The following is a 9,616-nucleotide window of genomic DNA, read 5'->3' as shown; positions in this document are numbered from 1 at the left end:
ATCAAATTCTAATTAAACCTATTATGCAAATTAATTAATATGTACCTAATAGTTTTTGGATTTTTTTTTATTGAAATTCAGAATTAATAAAGAATAATTAAACTAATTAAAGTGAATAATATTCTAATTTATTTTAGGAATCAATTTAACTTAAACTATATCTTATCTTAAAAGCTATATAAAAAAAAAAAATCAAGACATGCCAACATTATTTAAAATTAGCCCTAACAAAAATCACCCATCTAAAAGTATAATCTAAAAATTATAATCCTATAAATGCAATTCTAATTTAGTAAACCTAAATGCTCTAATGCAATATTTAGATTTTTATGTACTTTTTGATTTTTTTTTTTTTTTGATTTTTTGATCTTTCCAAGCAAGTAATTATTTTAAAAAGAATGAAGATAAGAATTAAAATAACCGAAAAAATAATCCGTTGTCTCACGGATTAAATTAACAATTATTTTAACTCTATAATGATTTAATGATTGAAATGTTATCAAAATTCCTGGAAATTAAAGTAATTAAAAAGAAATAACCCGACTTCTTACAGTCAAATTAATAGTTACCTTAATTTGGGATAAAACTCCTAATGTCTACAAGGTCTACAAATATTGACATACAATACTACAATTCAAATAATTAAAATTAAAAGTAAGCTAACATAACATGAAATAAGTAAAAAATAAAAAAATAAAAATATACTACCTAATTTCCTTTCCTTTTTCTTTTGTTTTTTCCTTTGTTCTTTTTCTTCCCAAGCACGGCTTGTGCTCGTGTGGCTGGTCACCGGCTCCAGTGAAGGGCGGCAACTGTAACGGTGGCGTCACCGTCGATTGGAGGTTGCGGAGGTGCGGAGCTCCGGCGAGGTCCGGCAATTCGGAGCTATAGGAAAAAAAAAATCAGTGACTGGTTCGGGCTTGAGTAGAGGCGCAGAGCAATGGTGTCGCGGTGCAGCAAGGCAATGACTTCGTCGGAGGGAGTTCGACGAGTGGAGCTGGACATGAGCACTGCAGGCGTTTGGGCTCGCGGGTTGCCGGAGGCAAGGCGCAGGCGTCGGGTACGGTGGGCTTCGAGCTGTGGGTGGAGCGGCTCGACTCGAGCGACAGGGGGCTGCTGGTACTCGGGTGATCAAGGGCGCAGCAGCAGCGGAGGTGCGGTGAACCGGCTCGGGATCTGCTGGGTCGCGGGTCGCAGACAAGTTGGGGGCGAGTCAGCGTTCTGGTGCGGCAGATCGAGCTTCGAGCAGGTGCGGGGATTGAGCAGAGGGTGGCGCGGTGCGGTGTCCGGCAGGGAGGTGGTTTGCTGTGATTCGTTGATGTAGGGCTTCGGGTCATCAGGTGGAGGGCTGCAGATCCGGCTCGGGTGGTCAGAGACGCGACAACAGCGGGGGCACGGCGGGCCGGCTCGGAATCAGCTGGGCTGCGAGTTGTGGAGGCGTGGTCGTCGAGGCTGAGGCACCGAGTGCAGCGACGGGCAAGTAGAGAGCGAGGTGCAGCGCAGGGGGCGTAGTGCGGAGGTGCGATGGGCTTCGACGAACGGCAGTCGCAGAGGAGAAGATGAATAGTTGCTGTGTTTTGCTTTTTCTGGTGCGGCAGATCGAGCTTCGAGCAGGTGCGGGGACTGGGGACTGAGCAGAGGGTGGCGCGGTGCGGTGTCCGGCAGGGAGGTGGTTTGCTGTGATTCGTTGATGTAGGGCTTCGGGTCATCAGGTGGAGGGCTGCAGATCCGGCTCGGGTGGTCAGAGACGCGACAACAGCGGGGGCACGGCGGGCCGGCTCGGAATCAACTGGGCTGCGAGTTGTGGAGGCGTGGTCGTCGGGGCTGAGGCACCGAGTGCAGCGACGGGCAAGTAGAGAGCGAGGTGTTCGACGAACGGCAGTCGCAGAGGAGAAGATGAATAGTTGCTGTGTTTTGCTTTTTCTTTTTTCTTTTTCCTCTCTCTCTCTCTCTCTCTCTCTCTCACGTCTCCCTCACATCGCTTTTCTGATGTTTCTTCTCTACCCCCCTGTTGCTGTCGTACTTCAGCAGAAAAACCCAAAAAAGCTTCGGCTAACTTTTCCTTTTAAAAAAAACGAAACCTCTATTCCCTTTCCTCTCTTTTCACTTTTCAATTTTTTGACAAATAGAAGCCCCCCTTTTACTGAAGCTTTGTATCCTCTCTTTATAGAGGAAACACTCGAATTTGTTTTTGCAGGTGAAGATTTGCACATATTCGCTCAACCGTTCAACAAAATAGTGGCTTCAAAATCACACGGTTGAGTTTTTTTAATTCAAAATGAGGAGATTTGTTCCACAATCAAATGTTTTATTATTCAAAAGAAAATTCAAAATTTCCCTCTAAAACCAAATGCTCTATTTTTAATTTCTAAAAAAAAAACTAAATTTAAATTAGGTGTCAACAGTACAACAGGAAGATCAATTCAAAATCAAACAAACATACTTTCATATATCATCATCATCATCATTCCAGGGTTTACATACACCAATAGGATCCAGATACTATATGCACAAAAAATGGGTCAGAGCTTATGTGCATCAAAAAGGGATCAGTCTACATAACATGGATCGGTCCGCCAAAAAGAGGGACAGTCCTAAGACTACTAGTCAGCCCCGTTCGACGATCCTATATCCTCAGGATTCGTCACCCAAGAGGCTGGGGGCGATGCGTTGATCACTCTACCGTTGGGAAGATCCGCCACGCCTTCACCCAAAATGGCATTCATCACAGTCAACGGAATGTCCATGCTATCCAGTGGGCCAACTCTAACGCCATCAACTCCAAAACGAAACCAAGCCCTAAACATATGAGGTACTCTGACATCCACGGTCACCTGGACCCAGACAATGGACTTAACCAACTGATAGACCCAAGGACTTCTAGGGTCAGGAGCACTCTGCGTCATCTGGTCAATCTCCGTCGATAGACCACTCTTCTTCGGGGGTACCGCCATCTACGGCCCTGTAATATTTTCCCCAAACTGGGATGAGACTTTGTCTCAGCAAGTTCACCCCTCCTAAACCCTTATTAGAAAGAAAATACGCCTCAGAGTGGTCTAGCCACACAACACAGAAGACTTACCTCGCCTTCTTACCTTCCTGCAGGTTAGTACAATTCATATCACTCCAACACAAATAATAATAAGAACGTAAACCGTCGGAACACAATCAATTTCACTCAATTTCTCAATCACAGCAAGCGTTCCAATTTATTATTCACCATCACACAAGGGCATAGCCTACTCACAATTCGGCTATCTACTGACATAAAGCCAGGCATCGCCTCCCCACCTTGGAGTGCGGCTTTGTTAGTACATCGACGGCGTTCCCGAAGGAGCATGGGCCTAAAATCAATTGCGACTCACATCCATTGTATGGGGCATCCCATATAGGGGCAATTCCAACTCAATAGCTCAAGAAAACTCCACTTAATTATCACACGACAATCTCATAATCAATTAAAGGCACTTTGCACATCATTCACATATTTCAATTACAATATTAATCTTTAAAAATTCAATTCCGGTGCCAAACCCGACATTTGAGATTTTCTAAATAAAATCCATATTTTCCACAATCAACACTCAATTTGCATTAACAACTCATCAATTTCAAATTCTAAATATACAACAGCGATCGGCATGAAATTCTGAGCAATTAGGATCAAAAATAATTTTTTGAATTTTTTTTAAATAATAATATTTTAATAATTTCGGAATATAATATATTATTAAATAATCCAATAATTTTGAAACATTTATTTAAATCATAAACAAATTCCTTTAAGTCACATCAATGCTTATATTAAAATAAACCTACATAATCTTTAAACTAAACATACTTTACCTTAATTAATCACTTTAATCTAATCTACATCTAACTAAATTAATGTAACAACCTAATCTCAATCAACCTAAGCTAAACACACTTAAGGCATCATTAACCCACTAATCAAGGTTTAGTGAGCTAAACTCACCGGAATCGTTTTCCGACGAGTCTTCAGCGAAGAGCATGACGACACCAACGACAAACCTACACGGATCAACACCAAATGAGAACTAAAAGGCGGCCAAATCGAGCTTAGAAGGGCCGGAGCTTGCTGGAATTTCCATCCACCGACCGAGCTTGGAGGGAGGCGGCATGGCGGCTGAACAGGCGGAGGAACGGCGGAGGAGGACTGATGCTAGCTCGAGCAATGACTGGCGGTGGCTCTGGCAGTCTTGCTAGCTCCGACGGTGGCTGGCGAACGGCGAGCAGCTACTGGTGAGGAAGGACGACGACGATGAAGGCGCGGTGGGGGTGGAGCAGCAAAATGCGAGCGAGACGGCGACGGTGTGAGCTCCGGCGAACGGCGAGCGACGAGGAATGCGGGCGAAAGGTGGCCGGCCGAGCGAGCAACCGTCGGGCGAAGAGGGGTCGGACGAAGGGGGTGGTTGCTGGTTTTTACTTCAGCTTTTTCTTTCTCTCTATCTCTCTTCCAAGTTCAAATGAAGAAGATGATGGGGACAAGGGGGAAGTGACATCCCACCTTTCCAAGAGCTCATCCCCACCTTCCATTTGTCACCACCCTAGCCAATCTTGCCTACCCCATAACATCACTTGTGATGTCATCATCCACTAACTCCAACCTTCCACAACTTTAGTCAAATAGGTTCAATTTCATTTTCCGCCGAGGTCCAATTTTTGTTCACCCAATTTCTTCAATTCCCATCAATTCTCTTCCAATTGAGTCCAAATTAAAGTTCATAATTTAATCCAATGTTCCTAATAAAGTTTGTGACACACCAGGACTTCCAATTTCGGAATTCGATCTTAATTTCACGATTAATCTCGCTTTGGCACGACACAAGCGCAGCCCAACCTATCGGGTAGCCTTTAGAAATTTTTGTGCGTTTGACCTGTGGTTGATCAACTCAAGCCACAATGTACATCTTTGACACATTGGAAACTTTTGGTTGTCGGGAGTAATCTCAAGGTTTCAAACACGGGCATAGGGTACCCAATCGATAGAAAAGTCGGTTCAGTATCAATCGACAAGAATTGTGCGATCCGGTGGAATCACCCACATCTGATCACATGTCTTTGTCGAGCCGACCTATCTCCGATCTCTAATCGATTTTTATTTGTGCCGCAATGACCCTTGTAGATTATCTCGGTCGAAAGGTCGCTTCTCGATCAAATTCTCGAGTCTGATGCATTAGAATTTCTTAACGCTTTCACCTGATAGACTAGTTTTCACATGAGTAGCCGACTCAAGGAAATGAATTATATGCATGCCAACGAAATACCCGTCTCAATTTAATGAAATAGAATTGGAAAATCGGGATGTCACAGTCAGAGCAGTCGGAGTACAAATGGTGAGGCCGAGTTGTTCGTCGGATTGCCAGAAAGTTAAACTGGTTCATCATCACCCTAATAATACATGTTCAATAGAATAAAATAAGAATTACGACAATATCACTCAGTGATATCTTTACTCAGCTAGATTCCCCTTAGCATTGCCACGACAACATGTGCATGGGATTCATGGTAGTTATTTGGAAAATCCACGAGTAAGAGTAGCAAAGGCAATGAACATATTAGAAATGAACAATGACAGACATATACAAGGAAGATTCAGCGATACAAAGGAAATAACTTGCCTGCACCTTGGTTTTCACATTTGAATCACACATCGATTAATTCCAAGAAAGAAACGTCTCTGTTGAGCATATTTTCGAGTTGCTTGCGTGCATTTTTACAACATCACCTCTTTAAGGTTTTGTGTTTGGTCGGACACCCCTTAAAGGTTGGCTAAGCCAAAAAAATTTCATCCATCACCTCTATAATTTTCCTCATATGCGGACGTAAGGGTCATGGGCATCTGAAATATTTTGGAATCAAAATTGACATGTTGCAACATGAGGCTACTCAATAGATTTGTAACTCATCCCAAAAGACGAGGTCCAACATTTTTCATCTAAGAAGTTAGCTTCCATTTGAGTTCGTGAATGATGACATGTTCCCAAGGGGATGTCTTAATTAGAAGGGGATTGGAGGGACATACATTTAAGGATAATTAGTGATGCGTGGGGAAAATTATCATAAAAAGTTTTAAACTAATTGTAATTGTGTCAATTCAATTCAATTTTAAATCTTTTATTTATTTTTAATTAATTCAGTTATAAAACTTTTGCAATTGTGTTAATTTTATCCATCTGACCAAATATAGTTAGTCGATGTTGATGTGGATACTAGCATCTAGTTGGCGCTAGCTATCTTGTGAATATTGACATAACAATTTTTAAATATTTTTTTTTCTTCTTCTTCGTACTTCCTTTGGTTGATTGCTAGCGGCCATAGGTTAGCCTCTTTGGCCAATGGCAAGGCTCGCCTTCATTGGCCACTAGCAAGGCTGATGTCAAGGCCTCGCCAAATTTGGCGAGGCTCAACCTAGCCATGGTTAGATTTGGTGAGAGTCGACCTTTCTAGTGGCCAGTGGAGCTCGCCCTCACCATGGTTGGGTGAGGTCAAGTCTTGCCAAATCTAGCAAGGCCTCACCATGGTTGGGCAAGGCTCACCCATGCTAGTGGCTAGTGAAGGTGAGCCTCATCATTGGCTAGCGAGGTTGACCTGGCTGGCCCATGCCTCTAATCGGCTAGAGGAAGGTGGAAGATGGGGAAAAAAAGAAAAAAAAATTATTAAAAATTATCACGTCAGCATTTGTAGGATGGTTGACACTAGATGGCCGACGCCAGCCAGCATTCATGTTAGTGTGGCTGAATGAACTGAATGAACATAATTGCAAAATGTTTAAAATTAAATTGATAAAAAGAAGTTGTTGATAAGATTGACACAATTGTAATGAGTTTAGAACTTTTTTTATTATCTTCCCGTGACACATGAGATGACTAAGATGTACAGTGCATCGTAAGAAGATATACAAATAAATAAGAAAAGCGAAGTAACATTTATGTATGAGCTTTCTATTTTTCCCTTTGTTTTCCTTTTTCGTGATAGAAAAATCTATGGACAAGGTTGGATTCAAAAGATGACGGCCCCTCCTTGGTCACTTGTTAGCAATGAATTTAGGTTGGTCTACATCAAGATGACACAATTGTAATGAGTTTAGAACTTTTTTTATTATCTTCCCGTGACACATGAGATGACTAAGATGTACAGTGCATCGTAAGAAGATATACAAATAAATAAGAAAAGTGAAGTAACATTTATGTATGAGCTTTCTATTTTTCCCTTTGTTTTCCTTTTTCGTGATAGAAAAATCTATGGACAAGGTTGGATTCAAAAGATGACGGCCCCTCCTTGGTCACTTGTTAGGAATGAATTTAGGTTGGTCTACATCAAGATCCATGGCCAGCTTCTCATCTATAAACCAAAACTAATGTGATTTTTTTTATAAAAAAATCATTCTACAATAATTCATTTTCTTAAAACAAGAACATCATCTTGGATGAGTCAATCCCAAGCCAAGAAAAGTACCTAAATGTCCTCGTAAATAAGAAAAAGGGATTTTAAGGATAAAAGATCGTTTCAAGTGCCAAAAGTTACGAAAATGACACTTAAATGCTAAAATCGGAGATAAATGAATTACTTACATGCCATTCCGGCCAAAATCCGGCAAAAACACTAACGTGTCAATTTTCCGGCGAAGCAAGTGCAAAACGGCATCGTTTTACACACTGATGTGGCAAAACAATGCAAAAACAACATCGTTTTGGTGCTAACGTGGTAAAAAAATTTAATATAAAAATTAATTAAATTAAATTTAAAACTAAATTTATTTAAAAATTTTAAAAAGAAAATAAAAATATTAAAAATATTTTTAAAAAGGGGGACGGCTACCTCCCCACCGCCACCGAAAGGGCCGGCAACGAAGAGGGGAGGGTCGACCGGGGTCGCTGGGCCCTGGCCAAGGCTCGGTGTCACACCCTGAACCTCGAGCACGCGAATATCCTACTCAACTCAATAAAAAAAAAATGCGACTTTCCAGGACGTGTCACTGACCCATTCATGTATTTTACGCTTCCAGAAGCGAAACAAATTTCCTAACAACATTTAACTTGGGATAGAAAAGCAGGCAATTAATCACAACCAAACAAGCTTTCTTATAAACACATGTTTATATACAACACAGGGTTGTCTACAAAATAGACCGGCTTAACAAAAAGGGAATTGTCCTACGATCTAGTCAGACACATTCGCCGATTCTTCAATTTCCATCTCCACAAATGTCCATGACTTCCATGACCGCCATCTAAGGACTTGAAAATGTTGAGTCCACGACAGGGTGAGACATTGTCTGGGCAAGTTCACCCCTTAAACCCCTATTAGAAAGAAAATACACTCAAGGATGGCCTAGCCACACCATCACAAACAATGAGACTTACCTTTGCCTCATTTTCTTCCTACAGATTAGCACAGTTTATATTACTCAAGCATATATAATAATAGAATTCAAACAATTCAATTACTCGGATCGACTCAGCGATCAATCAACTCGGTCGATTACATGTCATCAAGGTCATTACATGGTCATTCTAACTATTCATTCTTGACCCTCAAGCACGGCCCTACAGACGAATCTAAATTTAGTGGTTATCATAGCCCCATTTGGCAAGTTTAGATTTAGTGGCATCACGACCCCACTTGACACGACCTTTAATAGTTGGTAGATCACGGCCTGACTCGGCAAGTTTAGATTTAGTAGCATCACGGCCCCACTCGACATGACCTTTAATAGATGGTAGATTACGGCCCGATGGGCACAATCAATTCCAAATTCGGTGGTAAATCTCAGCCCTATTTGCACGGCCATACTTCTACAGTTTTCTAAGTCCACTCACAACCTTCCATGGTCATTTCCCCATAAAATATCGATATTCTCAAATTTTGGGATAATTCTCTCATAATCACTTTTACTCGATTCTCATAAATTGGCACTCAAATAAATAACAAAAAGCACATTTGCAATCAGCATGAAATTCGACAATTGAAGGTCCAAAAATAATTTTCGAATTTATTAAATAATTAAATTTATTTCAAAATTAATTAAATAATAATATTTTGATAATTTAGAATAATAATATATTATTAAAATATTAAATAATTTAGAAATATTTATTTAATCCAAAAATACTTCATTAAAATAAAATCAAGGCTTATTCTAATATAAACTTATTTAGCCTTAATTAAACCTATTTTAAATTAATCATACTCTTAATCTAATTTACACTTAAATAAATTAAACTAACCACATAACAACATTTAATATAAACTATACATCTCTAAGCATAATTAACTCACTAATCAAGGTTTAGGAAGCTAAACTTACTAGAATCGCTTTCCGATGAGTCTTCGGCAAAGACAATGACGAGGTAGTCGACAAACCTCCACGGGGCGACACCAAAAGAGGATCGGAAGGCACCCAAAACAGGCCTTGAAGTTCCATGACCTAGTTGGAACTTAGCTTATGATCTTGGCTGGAGGAGAGCTGTTCGGCGGTTGGTTGGGCGCGGACACAGCAGGGATGGACGGCGGTAGCTCAGGCAGCGACTGGCGGTGGCTCACGGCAGTCTTTGCTGGCTTTAACGGTGGCGGGCAATCAAGGGTAGCGACG

The sequence above is a fragment of the Eucalyptus grandis genome, chromosome 11, assembly GCF_016545825.1.
Source record: "Eucalyptus grandis isolate ANBG69807.140 chromosome 11, ASM1654582v1, whole genome shotgun sequence".
Taxonomy (NCBI): domain Eukaryota; kingdom Viridiplantae; phylum Streptophyta; class Magnoliopsida; order Myrtales; family Myrtaceae; genus Eucalyptus; species Eucalyptus grandis.
The sequence above is the reverse complement of the archived record's forward strand: the minus strand, read 5'-3'. Positions refer to the sequence as shown.